This window comes from Lissotriton vulgaris, chromosome 5, assembly GCF_964263255.1.
Source record: "Lissotriton vulgaris chromosome 5, aLisVul1.2, whole genome shotgun sequence".
NCBI lineage: Eukaryota > Metazoa > Chordata > Amphibia > Caudata > Salamandridae > Lissotriton > Lissotriton vulgaris.
This window is the reverse complement of record NC_141693.1, coordinates 1,711,587,582-1,711,600,679: the sequence shown is the minus strand read 5'-3', so window position 1 is coordinate 1,711,600,679 and position 13,098 is coordinate 1,711,587,582. Positions and strand designations below refer to the sequence as shown.

Sequence of the window (13,098 nt, the reverse complement as noted above, 5' to 3'; positions counted from 1 at the left end):
AATAAAATGTATGTTTCCTCTTGCTAATCCAAGTTCAAGTTCAAGTTCGGGTATTTGTATAGCGCACTGCTCACCTAGAGGGTCTCAAGGCGCTTGGGTAGGGGGTTCATTATTTGTCGAATAGCCAGGTTTTAAGTTCTTTTCTGAAGGAGATGTGGTTCTGAGTAAGGCGGAGGTGAGTGGGGAGTGAGTTCCAGGTCTTGGCAGCAAGGAAGGAGAAGGATCTGCCACCCATGGTGGATTTTCGGATGCGCGGGACGGCGGCGAGGGCTTGGTTGGACGATCTTAGTTGGCGGGTGGGTTTGTAGAAGGACAGTCGAGTGTTGAGGCATTCGGGTCCTAGATTGTAAAGGGCTTTGTGTGCGTGGGTGAGAAGGCGGAATGTAATTTTTTTGTTGACGGGAAGCCAGTGGAGGTCTTTTAGGTGTCCGGTGATGTGATCTTGGCGAGGGATGTCTAATATGAGTCTCGCTGATGCGTTTTGGATGCGTTGGAGTTTTTTCTATAATTTTGCTGTGATTCCGGCGTATAGTGTGTTGCCATAGTCCAGTCGACTCGTGATCAGTGCGTGGGTGACAGTCTTTCTTGTCTCGAGGGGGATCCAACGGAAGATCTTTTTGAGAATGCGAAGTACGTTGAAGCAGGATGATGAGACAGGGTTGACTTGTCTGGACATCGAGAGAGAGGAGTCTAGGATGAAGCCAAGGTTACGTGCGTGGTCTGTGGGTGTGGGTGCTGTGCCCAGAGCGGAAGGCCACCAAGAGTCGTCCCAGGAAGAGGGGGAAGATCCTAGGATGAGCACCTCAGTTTTGTCTGAGTTGAGTTTTAGGCGGCTCTGTTTCAGCCATTCGGCTACTTCTTTCATGCCATCGTGAAGGTTGGTTTTGGCGGTGTTAGGGTCTTTGGTGAGGGAAAGGATTAACTGGGTGTCGTCGGCGTAAGAGATGATGTTAAGGTTGTGTTGACGCGCGATGGAGGCGAGTGGACTCATGTACACGTTGAAGAGGGTGGGACTGAGTGGAGATCCTTGTGGTACTCCACAGATGACTTCAGTGGCCTCAGAGTTGAATGGGGGAAGTCGGACTCTTTGAGGTCTCCCAGCGAGGAATGAGGTGATCCAGTCCAAGGCTTTTCCTTGTATTCCGATGTTGCTGAGGCGCTGTATAAGGGTGCTGTGGCAGACTGTGTCGAAAGCGGCGGAGAGGTCGAGTAGAATGAGGGCCACAGTTTCACCGTTGTCCAGTAGTGTTCGGATGTCGTCTGTTGCTGCAATGAGGGCGGTTTCGGTGCTGTGTTTGGCTCGGAATCCGGATTGAGATGGATCAAGGGAGTTGTTGGATTCAAGGAAGGCGGCGAGCTGGTTGTTGACGGCTTTCTCGATGACTTTGTCCGGGAATGGGAGGAGGGATATGGGTCGGTAGTTTTTAAGTTCAGAGGGGTCTGCTGTGGGTTTCTTCAGAAGGGCGCTGAGTTCGGCGGGTTTCCAGCTTTCTGGAAAGGTGGCAGAGTTGAATGAGCAGTTGATGACATCACGGAGATGGGGTGCGATGATGGAGTTCGCTTTGCTGAAGATGTGGTGGGGGCAGGGGTCGGTTGGCGAGCCAGAGTGGATGGAGTTCATTAGGCGGATGGTGTCTTCAGTGGTGATTGGGTTCCAGGCGGTGAGGTTGTTAGTTGGGGGAGTAGGATCTGAGGGGGGTTGGGGGGGGGTTGGAAGCTGGGAGTATTCTCAAAGCTGTTGTGGATGTCGGCAATTTTGTTGTAGAAGAAGGAGGATAGCGCATTGCAGAGGTCTTGGGAGGGAGTGATGTCGTTAGATGCTGCGGTGGGGTTGGTGAATTCTTTGACGATGTTGAAAAGTTCCTTGCTGTTGTGATTGTTGTTGTCAAGACGATCCTTGAATGCTGATTTCTTAGCGGATCGAATCAGTTGGTGGTGTTTGCGGGTGGCAGCCTTGAGGGTGGACATGTTGTCGGTGGTTGGGTTCCAGAGTAACTTGCTGAAAAGCGTTTCAACGCCTTGTCAGGGGTAATAAGCGCTTTATACATACAATAACAGTATCAGACCCTTCGTTCTATTTCTGTGTTATGCAGGGCATTTTTCAAAAATTGTCACTCTAAATCAAATAGCTTTCGGGCCATTCAGCTCTTCCTATAGGAATTAGTTTAACGAGCCAGGAATAGCTCATTAATTCTCTTCCAGGGGATCCTCATCAATAGTCATGAGCACCCAAAAAAAAATATATATATATATATTTACGTATATATATACAGCTATATATACATATATATGATTTTTTTCACAAGCCAATGCAGCATCCAATAAAACAAGGCTAACCAATGCTCTGGTAATCTGCTTTAGCAGGAATAGACACAAATTCTGCTCTCTCTCTCTCTCTCTCTCTCTCTCTCTCTCTCTCTCTCTCTCTCTCTCTCTCTCTATATATATATATATATATATATATATATATATATATATATATATATATATATATATATATATATATGCTAAAAAGACAGAGACTCTGCTCTCTTGAGATATATATATATATATATATATATGTTCCAAGCAAAACGTCCTTTGCGGGGGGAGCGTCTAAAAGCTGGTGCCGGTGGCGATGTCAGGACAGCCTTGCAAAATCTTGCAACAGCAATTACGTTCGTAGCGCGTAGTTGGAAGAAGTGAACAGGTCAAATAAACTAAAATCATAACTTAAGGAGTGCGGTGTCTTTGTAAAAAGAAAAATGCTATTGCATATATATATATATATATATTTTATTTGCAATAACTTTGGCGCCTGTTGACGAATGTTGACGAATGTTCGCGAAATTTTCAAAACTTATGGCCAGCTCCGGTCTGCTCCTATTTTGGGGGAGATTCGTCAAGCGGGGGCCGAGAAAAAGGGAGTTCACAAAACGTGTTTTCCCTATGTTATTTCCCAAAGGAAATTTAAGACCCGGCTACAGCCGAAACTGCTGAACGGAATTACACCAGATTTTGCAAAAAGGTAGCCCTTGGATCAAAAAGCGCAGTTTTTTTTAAATGGTGTAAATCCGTTCAGTAGTTCCTGAGTAATTAAAAAAATAGTGGTGAAAAACTGGTATAGCAAAAACTGCTGAACGGAATTACACCAAATTTGGCAAAAAGGTACTGCTTGGCTCAGAAAGCGACCTTTGCAAAAACGGTGTAAATCTGTTCAGTATTTTTTGAGAAATGAAGGAATAAAGATAGTGATATCTAAGGCCACGGAGGATCCGCGCACCCTCCCGATCTCGAGCTGCATGCTAATTGGCTGTCAATACTCCAAAATAGGAAGTGTTGGCAGCCATCTTGTGCCTCAGTAGAACCGAGGCACAAGAAATCAGTAAAATTAAGGCACAAAACGCAAAAAGGGGTCCCTGGGGGCCAACTAGCCCTCAGGTGCTTCCAGAGAGGTGGGACAGGCCGTACCCCTTTTTACACCTCTCTGCAACGGCGCTTACTGGAGGTACCTAGTGGGCTAGTTTGACCCTAGGGACCCTCAGGATTCAAGGGGACTTAATCTCCCAACTAAACATGGCCACAGAGCGTGTTTACACAGTGGTGAAGGGAGGGGACGGGGCCTGAGGTGACGTGTGCAAACACACCCTGTTGCTCGTTTTAAGTTGGGGAAATAATTCACCTTCAGTCCTGAGGGCTCCGGGGGACCAACTAGCCCAGTAGGTGCTTCCAGTAAGCTCAACTGCGCTGAGTTGCAGAGAGGTGGTCTAGGACGTGCCCCTTTTTACACCTCTCTGTAACACAGCTCTGTGGCGCTTACTGGAGGTACCTAGTGGGCTAGTTGGACCCCAGGGACCCTCAGGATTCAAGGGGACTTTATCCCCCAACTTAAAAGGCCCACAGGGCGTGTTTGCACACATGTCACCTCAGGCTCTCCCCCTCCCTTCGCAAGTGTGCAAACTCACCCCGTGGTGTGTTTTAACAGGTAGGTTTAATCCCCCTGCCGTATTATATACTAGGGGCTTACAGAGGAATTCATGCCTAAAGCATAGTGTTCCCTAGTGTATGTAGGTGTTTTCACTGTATTCTAAGTGTCTTTTAACATATCACTGGCTCTAGAACTGGTTAGTCAGACTCAGTTACCACCAGTACCTGACTGAAAAAGTTGAGGGTGCAGGATTATTTTGCAACAAGGCTTCTTTCTGCTCCTCTGTTTGTTCTTTTTGCACGTCTTGCTTCGTCCTGCACTTTTCTTCGTCTTTGAGGACTTCTGTTGCTTCTTGCTGCATTTCTTTTGCTTCTTTCTGTGTGTTTTTTCTTCTTTCTTCACATGTCCTACCTCTGTGAGCATAGCTAGAAACTAGAATTAAAAAAAAATTGAAATTCACTGAAAAAAACATAGGTTTCAGGCACTTTATAGTTAGGAATTAGCATTTTAAAAAACCTTAGAAATTCACTGAAAAAACCATAGGTTTCAGGCACTTCATAGTTAGGAATTAGCATTTAAAAAACCTTGGAAATTCACTGAAAAACTATAGGTTTCAGGGGCTTTATAGTTAGCTGGACATTTCACTCGTACAAAACCATAAAAATTCCCCCGTTATAGTTAGTTCAGCTAACTATAATTTGCGCGTCCGCAATGCATTGTTGAGGTCGTCACATATTACATCACTCATGACAACACTCGTGACATCACTGATCACATCACTGATGACATCATCCTTATGATAGAGTGGCAGACCTCCTCTCACCCTAATATAACCTTTGATACACACATTCAAAAACAGAAACTACAATTTTCAAACAAGTGGACATACCAATACCAGTAACAACAACCTATTCATTAATTCCAAGATCTACATACAAATCCACTCATTCACCAACAGTCCTATATAGTTACTTATACATGTTCTCAATCATCATATGTACTTGTACACCTATACATCCTGTTACACACCACCCCTCATCCATAGTTACTCACACACACACACACAGTCACACATGCAAACAAAGTATAAAACATCCATTCTGATAGATACATCTGCCGTGTGGATTCCTCACCTTGTGAATATCCCCCTTGCGCCAGCAACATTCGGAAATTCTTTTTTCGTAGCCTCGCGCCGACGTGGATAGGACGTCACAGAGACACGGCTCCGCTCGCGACTCCGCTGACGTCACCGACGCCTATAACAGGCCCACGCCGGCGTGATGACATCAGTTCCCTTTTTTCCGCGTCGTCGACGCTAACGGTTATCGGGAATCTCTGTAGCCTACTGGTACATTGTTGCCATTTTGTTGGTTAATTCTGCTTCTCTGTATCCTGTTTCTTCGAAAATGTCATCTAAGAAGACCGGCTTCAAGCCCTGCAGGGAGTGCAGTAAAATGATGTCCATTACCGACCCCCATGAAGACTGCATCTGGTGCTTAAGTTCCGACCATGATGTGGAGGATTGTTCTTCATGTCGGAAGATGAATCCGAAGGCCCTGAGGGAGAGAGAAGCCAAACTTCTGGTTGCGAAGGTGAAAGCTGGAAAGGAGAAGTCGTCGAGGTCTCGTTCTCGAAGGGCGAGGTCGAAGTCCAGGGCGAGGTCGAGATCTGCTTCTCGAGAGAGGTCGTCTTCGAAGTCGGCGTCGGATCATATTTCGAAGTCGAAGAAAAAGCACAAGAAGAGGAGACATGAGTCCCGACGTCGGTCTGGTAAGGAGTCGGGCTCGAGGTCGAGGTCGAGGTCACCGAAGAAGGTACGTTCGAAGGTGGTTACCCTCGAAGTCTCCGAGCATGAAGGTGAGGCCTCGCCATCTGAGTCGCGTGGGCGATCTCCATCTCCGGCTCCGAAAGCTTCTCCGGTTCCGAGTCCGTCTCCGGCGCCGTCCCCGGCCCGTGAAGAGGAAGAGGCCCGGGAGGATGTGGATTCCGCGCCTGTCGAAGAGCCGAATCCGATCCCTCTTCAGGACCGGCCTGATGGTTTTCAGCCGCCCTTTCCTGCTCCAGGCCAGGACCCTTCTGCGTTTCTTAACGCAATGTATGGTGTCTTCTCAAGGGCATGGTACCCCTCTGGTGCGCCTTCGGGTCCCACGGGTCCATTGGCATTCAGCCTGGGAGTTCCTCACTCCTATCCTCCGGCTCCGTTTATGCCCTACATGCCGGCTCCGACGCCGCATTGGCATTTCCCGGCTCCGCCGAAGTCGTCTACGCCGATTCCGGCGTCGCCTGCTCCTGATCATCCTCGAGGGCATTCTTCTGTGCCGTCGGTTTCGATACCGGCGCCGGCCCCGAATCCGTCGAAGCCGCTGGTGGATCCGGCTGCGAGGCGTGTTAAGGAGAGATCCAGAAGAGAAGCACAACGCCTTCTGGAGGAGCAGAGTTATATGGGCTCTCAGTCTGACGTTGAAGAAGGTGAACTAGAGGAGAGCTGTTTTGAGGAATTGGCGGATTCTGGGACCCTTGATTTCTCTCCAGAGTGGGAGTTTCCCTCAGGCTCAGGTGCTCCATCTAAGGATATCCAGCCTTACCATCTGGTTATGAGAAAAGCTGCTGAGCTTCTTCAATTGACTCTGCCTACAGTGGAGTTCAAGTCTAACCTCCTCACAGAAGTCTTGCATTCTCCAAATTCGGTGGTTGAGCCTTTACTTCCATTCAATGATGCCTTGACTGATCCTATTATGGAAGTCTGGAAGAAACCTTTGTCTGCTCCTGCGGTATCAAAGAGTGTTGCAAGGAGGTACAGGGCTGCCCCTGAGGACCCGGCTTTTCTCTCTTCACATCCTTCGCCGGAGAGCCTGGTCATTCAGGCTGCCTGTTCAAAGAAGAGTCTTAGTGCCTTTCCGCAAGTTCCTTGTGAGAAGGAGGCAAAGAAACAGGACCAGGTGGCAAAAAAGACCTTTTCATCGGCTAGTATGGCCTTAAAGTCAACTAATGCCACATGCCTAATGGGGAGGTATGTTCATGCCCTGATGGACTCCTTACGTATTCTGGCCCCTAAAATTCCTGACGCAAACCGAAAGGATTTTGAGGAGGTGATTAATGACACTCAGGCGGCTGCCCGCCAGGTAATTCAAAGTGGTCTGGACACTGCTGACTCTGTGGCTCGAATTATGGGCACTGCTGTTGCGACAAGGAGATCTGCCTGGTTGAAGTCATCGGACTTTTCGGCTGATGTTCAGGTGACTCTGCTTGATCTCCCCTTTGATGGCTCAGGTCTCTTTGGGAAAAAGGCGGATACTGCTCTTGAGCGGTTCAAGGATTGCAGGGCAACAGCGAAGTCCTTGGGCCTCCAGATCAGGGGCGCTTCTTCCGGCAGAAGGTTCAGGGGCTTTGGTCGCTCCTTTCGGAATTTCCGGCAAGGCCAACAGCAGCAGCAGCAGCAGCAGCAGCAGCAGCAGCAAAATTCTATGTACAGATCGTACAGGGGAAAACAAAGAGCGCGTCCTCGTGGACGTCAGCCCTCCTCTTCCTCCACCTCTTCCAACCCCCCTGCCGCAGAAAAGCAGCCCTAGATCCGCTATTCAGGATCATGTGGGTCCGGTTGGGGGTCAGCTTACCCATTTTCTACAGGATTGGGAATCGGTTACGTCAGATCTTTGGGTTCTCAATCTTGTAGAAAATGGGTATGCCCTTCCCTTTCGGGAATTCCCCCCTGTTTACCCTCCTTGTCAAGGTTTTTGCACCCAGGAACATCTGTCTCTTCTGCAGGAGGAGGTTCTAACTCTGTTACGAAAGGGTGCGATAGAGGTGGTCCCAGAGCAGGAAAGGGGTCAGGGATGCTACTCCCGGTATTTCCTGATCCCCAAGAAGGATGGCAGGCTTCGTCCTATCCTGGACCTCAGGATCTTGAATCTCTATCTGAAGCAGGAGAAATTCAAGATGCTCGCCCTTGTTCAGGTTCTTCAAGCGTTGATGGAAGGAGACTGGATGGTGTCGCTCGACTTGCAGGATGCGTATTTCCACATCCCAATCCTGAAGTCGCACAGGAAGTATCTCCGTTTCACGGTTGGGTCGCAGCACTACCAGTGTGCGGTCCTTCCGTTTGGTCTTACTACTGCGCCTCGAGTCTTCACCAAGGTGATGGCGGTGGTGGCAGCTCATCTCAGGAGATCGGGGATACCTGTGTTTCCGTATCTAGACGACTGGCTGATCAAAGCGGAGTCGTCGGAGAAGGTGCTCCATCATCTGCAGGAGACAACTCAGTTGTTGTTCAGGTTGGGTTTTTCGATAAATGTACCCAAGTCTCACCTGGTGCCCTCCCAGTGCAACCTGTTCATAGGTGCCGTACTGGACTCTACTGTTTGTCGTGCATTCCCTCCTCCTCAAAGGATTCGCGACATACGGGAAATGATTCCTTTGTTCTACCCTGGAGCGGTCGTTCCAGTCCTGAAGGTCCTTCGCCTGCTCGGTCTGATGGCTTCTTGCATTCTCCTGGTCAACCATGCACGCTGGCACATGAGGGCACTCCAGTGGTGTCTCCGCAGGCAGTGGTATCAGCACAACGGAGATCTCGGGGAGTCGGTGAAGATCTCCAGAGAAACTGCAGCGGATCTGTCTTGGTGGAGCGTGGAAGGCAACCTGTTGCAAGGGAAGCCTTTCCATCTACCTCCATCGGTGGCCACGGTGATTACGGATGCATTCACTCTAGGGTGGGGTGCTCATCTGGGGGATCTGGAGGTCAAGGGTCTTTGGTCTCCAGAGGAAAGGTTGCTTCACATCAACCTTCTAGAGTTGCGGGCGATACGTTTGGCGCTCAAGGCCTTCCTCCCTTCCCTTCGCGGTCAGTCGATCCAAGTCCTGACGGACAACACGACCGCGATGTGGTACATCAACAAGCAGGGAGGAGTGGGGTCGCAGTGTCTCTGCAGAGAGGCTCTGCGTCTCTGGTCCTGGGTTCAGGACCACCAGATTTGCCTGATAGCAAATCATCTGGCCGGAGTTCTGAACGTACGTGCGAACAGTCTCAGCCGGCAGTTCTCTGCCGACCACGAGTGGAGGCTTCATCCAGAGGTGGTTCGTCACGTCTTTCGGACGTGGGGGACCCCTCGGGTGGACCTGTTTGCCACTCGCGAGAATGCTCACTGCCCGTCATTCTGCAGTCTCCAGTATCCGATGCAAGGAGCCTTGGGGGACGCGTTTCAGTTGAGTTGGGGAAGTCAACTCCTTTACGCGTTTCCTCCCATACCCTTGATTCCTCGGGTTCTGAGGAAAATTCGCCAAGACCGGGCCCAAGTTATATTGGTCGCCCCAGATTGGCCAAGAAGGGTGTGGTATACAGATCTACTCCACCTCTCCTCTCACCCGCCGCTCCGTCTCCCTCTCAGGGCAGACCTCCTCTCTCAGATGGAGGGGCAGGTTCTACACCCCCACCTCCAGACATTGCACCTTCATGCCTGGAGATTGAACGGGGCAACCTGATTTCCTATTCTCTCACACCTGATGTGGTGGATGTCATTTTGTCTGCTAGACGTGACTCCACTAAGACTGTCTATTCTTATAGATGGTCTAGGTTTGTTGTTTGGTGTGGTGAGAATATTGACCCGTTGAGAGCCCATTTATCAGATGTGCTCCGGTTTGCTCTCTCTCTGGCTCAACAGGGGCTGGCAGTTGCCACAGTTAAGGGCTATCTTTCGGCACTGTCAGCTTTTATTTGTTTGCCTGATCAGCCCTCTCTTTTTAAGTCACCTGTTGTCTTGAGATTTTTGAAGGGTCTTGTAAATAAGTTTCCTCCTACCCCTTTTATTGTACCTCAGTGGGACTTGAATCTTGTTCTGACTTTTCTGATGGGCTCTCCCTTTGAGCCTCTTCATAAATGTCCTATGAGGCTTTTAACCTTTAAGGCAGTTTTCCTAGTTGCAATTACCTCAGCAAGGAGGGTGAGTGAGCTTCAAGCTCTTAGTTCCAAGCCCCCGTTCCTGACCATACATGCTGATCGGATGGTTCTAAGGACCAGGGCTGCTTTTCTTCCTAAGGTGGTGACTCCTTTCCACCTTGGTCAATCCATTACCCTCCCTACCTTTTATCCTCCCCCACACCCTTCCAAGGAGGAGGAGAGGTTGCACCGTCTGGACCCTAAGAGGGCGGTGTCTTTTTATTTGGACAGAACTAGAGACTGTCGCTTGGACGATCAACTCTTCATTGGCTTTGCTGGCTGCAAGAAGGGAAGAGCGGTCCATAAAAGGACTTTATCAAGATGGATCGTTCTGTGCATAAAGATCTGCTACTCTTTGGCCGGTAAGGAGCCTCCGGAGGGTATTAGAGCTCATTCCACTAGAGCTAAGTCATCTACCTCTGCTTTGGCTAGAGGTGTTCCTGTGGAGGACATTTGTAGGGCGGCAACCTGGTCTTCCCTCCATACTTTCGCGAAGCATTACTGCTTGGATACGGAAGTCAGGAGGGACGGCCACTTTGCGCGCTCTGTCCTTCAGGATTTCCTGGTTTAGAAGAGTGGACACCCTCCTCCGGGAGTGGGGACTGCTGTGGGACTCTATTCACAAGGTGAGAAATCCACACGGCAGATGTATCTATCAGAAGAACAAGTTACTTACCTTCGGTAACGCTTTTTCTGGTAGATACTATATCTGCCTGTGGATTCCTCACTGACCCACCCGCCTCCCCGTTGTCCACTCTATTGTACTGTAATGTATATTTGTTTTGATGTCAAGGAAATGTTTCATTTGCTTCCTGCATTTGCTTTACACTGTGTGTTTTGCCTTGACTATTGTATACTGTGTATGCTTTGTATATATCCACTGTCATTGGTCCGTCCGTGTGCCTCGATGGCACGGAAAAAAGGCGGAACTGATGTCATCACGCCGGCGTGGGCCTGTTATAGGCGTCGGTGACGTCAGCGGAGTCGCGAGCGGAGCCGTGTCTCTGTGACGTCCTATCCACGTCGGCGCGAGGCTACGAAAAAAGAATTTCCGAATGTTGCTGGCGCAAGGGGGATATTCACAAGGTGAGGAATCCACAGGCAGATATAGTATCTACCAGAAAAAGCGTTACCGAAGGTAAGTAACTTGTTCTTTACTTACTTATACAGTTATACACACACTACCACACTTACTTCTACAGAAACTTACACATACTCTCTTAAACAATCACTTATAGAAACACATACATATTTATACAGAACCTCATACAATCTCTCACTCTCACATATACTCACTTATGTACACCAATACTCACATATACTAGTTTACAAAATATGTAGTTACTCATAAAGACACTATAGTCATTCACTCACTAACACACCCATACACACACTCATCCACCCATACAGTCCTGCACACATGCTGTCTTCAACACATACAAACAGTGAGTCACTCATTCATGCATCTATGCACTAAGTAAAACCCCCCACCAAACCATACAGACACTCATACTGATACTCAAAAAAACAACTAATTATCAATATAGACACTCATATAGCTACTCACCAACCCATGCAGCCACTTATACACAAAGTGAGAGACTGATACAGATATTTACATATTTAAATATTACTCACTAACCCATGTATTCACTAAGATACACTTAATCACTCAGTTATACAATCAATTTTGTTTTTTAAAAATCCTCCATTGAGACACGTATATACCCATTTATTCTTCCATCGACCTTGAGATATACATATATAAAACATATTTAATTTTCAGAAAAACACACATTCACTGGATGATGTCATCAGTGATGTCATTTGAGATGTCATAAGTGATGTCACGAGTGATGTCACTGACCATGTCATGAGTGATGTAATATGTGACGTCATCAGCAGTGCATTGCAGGTGCGCAAGTTCTAGTTAGCTGAACTAACTATAACAGGGGAATTTCTATGGTTTTGTACGAGTGAAATGTCCAGCTAACTATAACGCCCCTGAAACCTATAGTTTTTTCAGTGACTATATATGTGTGTATATATATATGTATATGTATATATATATATATATATATATATATATATATATATATATATATATATATATATATATAGAGATAGATAGATATAAAACGCAATCTCAGCATTCTCTCACCAGGAGCCCATATTCTGGATACCAACGGCGCAGAAGAAGAGAGGAAGACCGAGGGTGCAGGTGAGCAGTGATTTTATTTAGTAGTGTGGAAGGCCCACCTCAGCATAACGTTTCGGCCTACACAGAGGCCTTGGTCACATGACGCATAGGGGAGGGAAGACAAAATTTAAAGTGCAAGTGCAAAATTAATTAAGCCGTGATTGGTTGCATTAGTCAGATGCTTCTGCAGTAAGTTCATAAACATGAATGACATACTATACGGCTGCTCAAAATTGCGGGATAATCCCCGTTTGAATAACTCTACATGTGCAAAATCAATATGGTGTAAACAGTTATATCCAGGATTAAGGTTTTTTAGGAGACAGACATTAAGGCATGTTCCATGATGAAATATTCATTCGGAAATATGTACTATAAAATGTTGTCAATATTTATATACCAGATAAAATTCATCAATGTAAAACCAGGATAAAACCGTACAAAAGTTAAAATGAAACTTAACTTATGATAGAAAAACAACCTGATATTCATATTTAAATATTGCACATTGGTGATGAAGGGCATATACTATTTTGTCTATGCCACGGAGGAGATAATATCTGTCTAAATACATTATCGCAGCCTCCAATGTTGATAAAAACGATAATATCATCACTTTGCCAGCCTTCACAGAGAGCATATGATATTACAACCAAAGTGACAGTGCATAGTGGTAAGTGTCAAATGAATTTGTTTTCTTTACTGCTATTATTTCATTCTTAAAGCATAGCCTAATCCTAGGCTATGATGTTCGACTACTGTGTCCACATTGCTCATCAGACATAGGGCCTATGATGTTATAACAGTTAAATAACCCTATGTACACCTCTCTGGGATCTACCATGAGTTAAGCCCATGGAGTCTGTTTCATCTACGCTTATAGAACTGATGAGAGGGGAGAGAGGTTCAAAGGCAGGTATAAAAATCCTGTTGAGTTGAGACCTCCTGGGGTTTTACTGTCCATCTCTAGGATGTACCTGGTCTCTAATTTTCTCAAAGTTCCCTCTCTATCCCCTCCTCTCCTAAGGGGGCCAAAAGAATCAATGGCATAGTATTTTAATA

At 47.2% G+C, this 13,098-nt stretch overlaps 1 protein-coding gene across 1 annotated transcript in view; it reads left to right on the top strand.

Moving 5' to 3' along the window:
- The window catches only part of MEIOC (meiosis specific with coiled-coil domain), a 1,038,655-nt gene that overhangs the window by 463,221 nt on the left and 562,336 nt on the right, over positions 1–13,098 (top strand). The gene's annotated exons all lie outside the window — the stretch shown is intronic.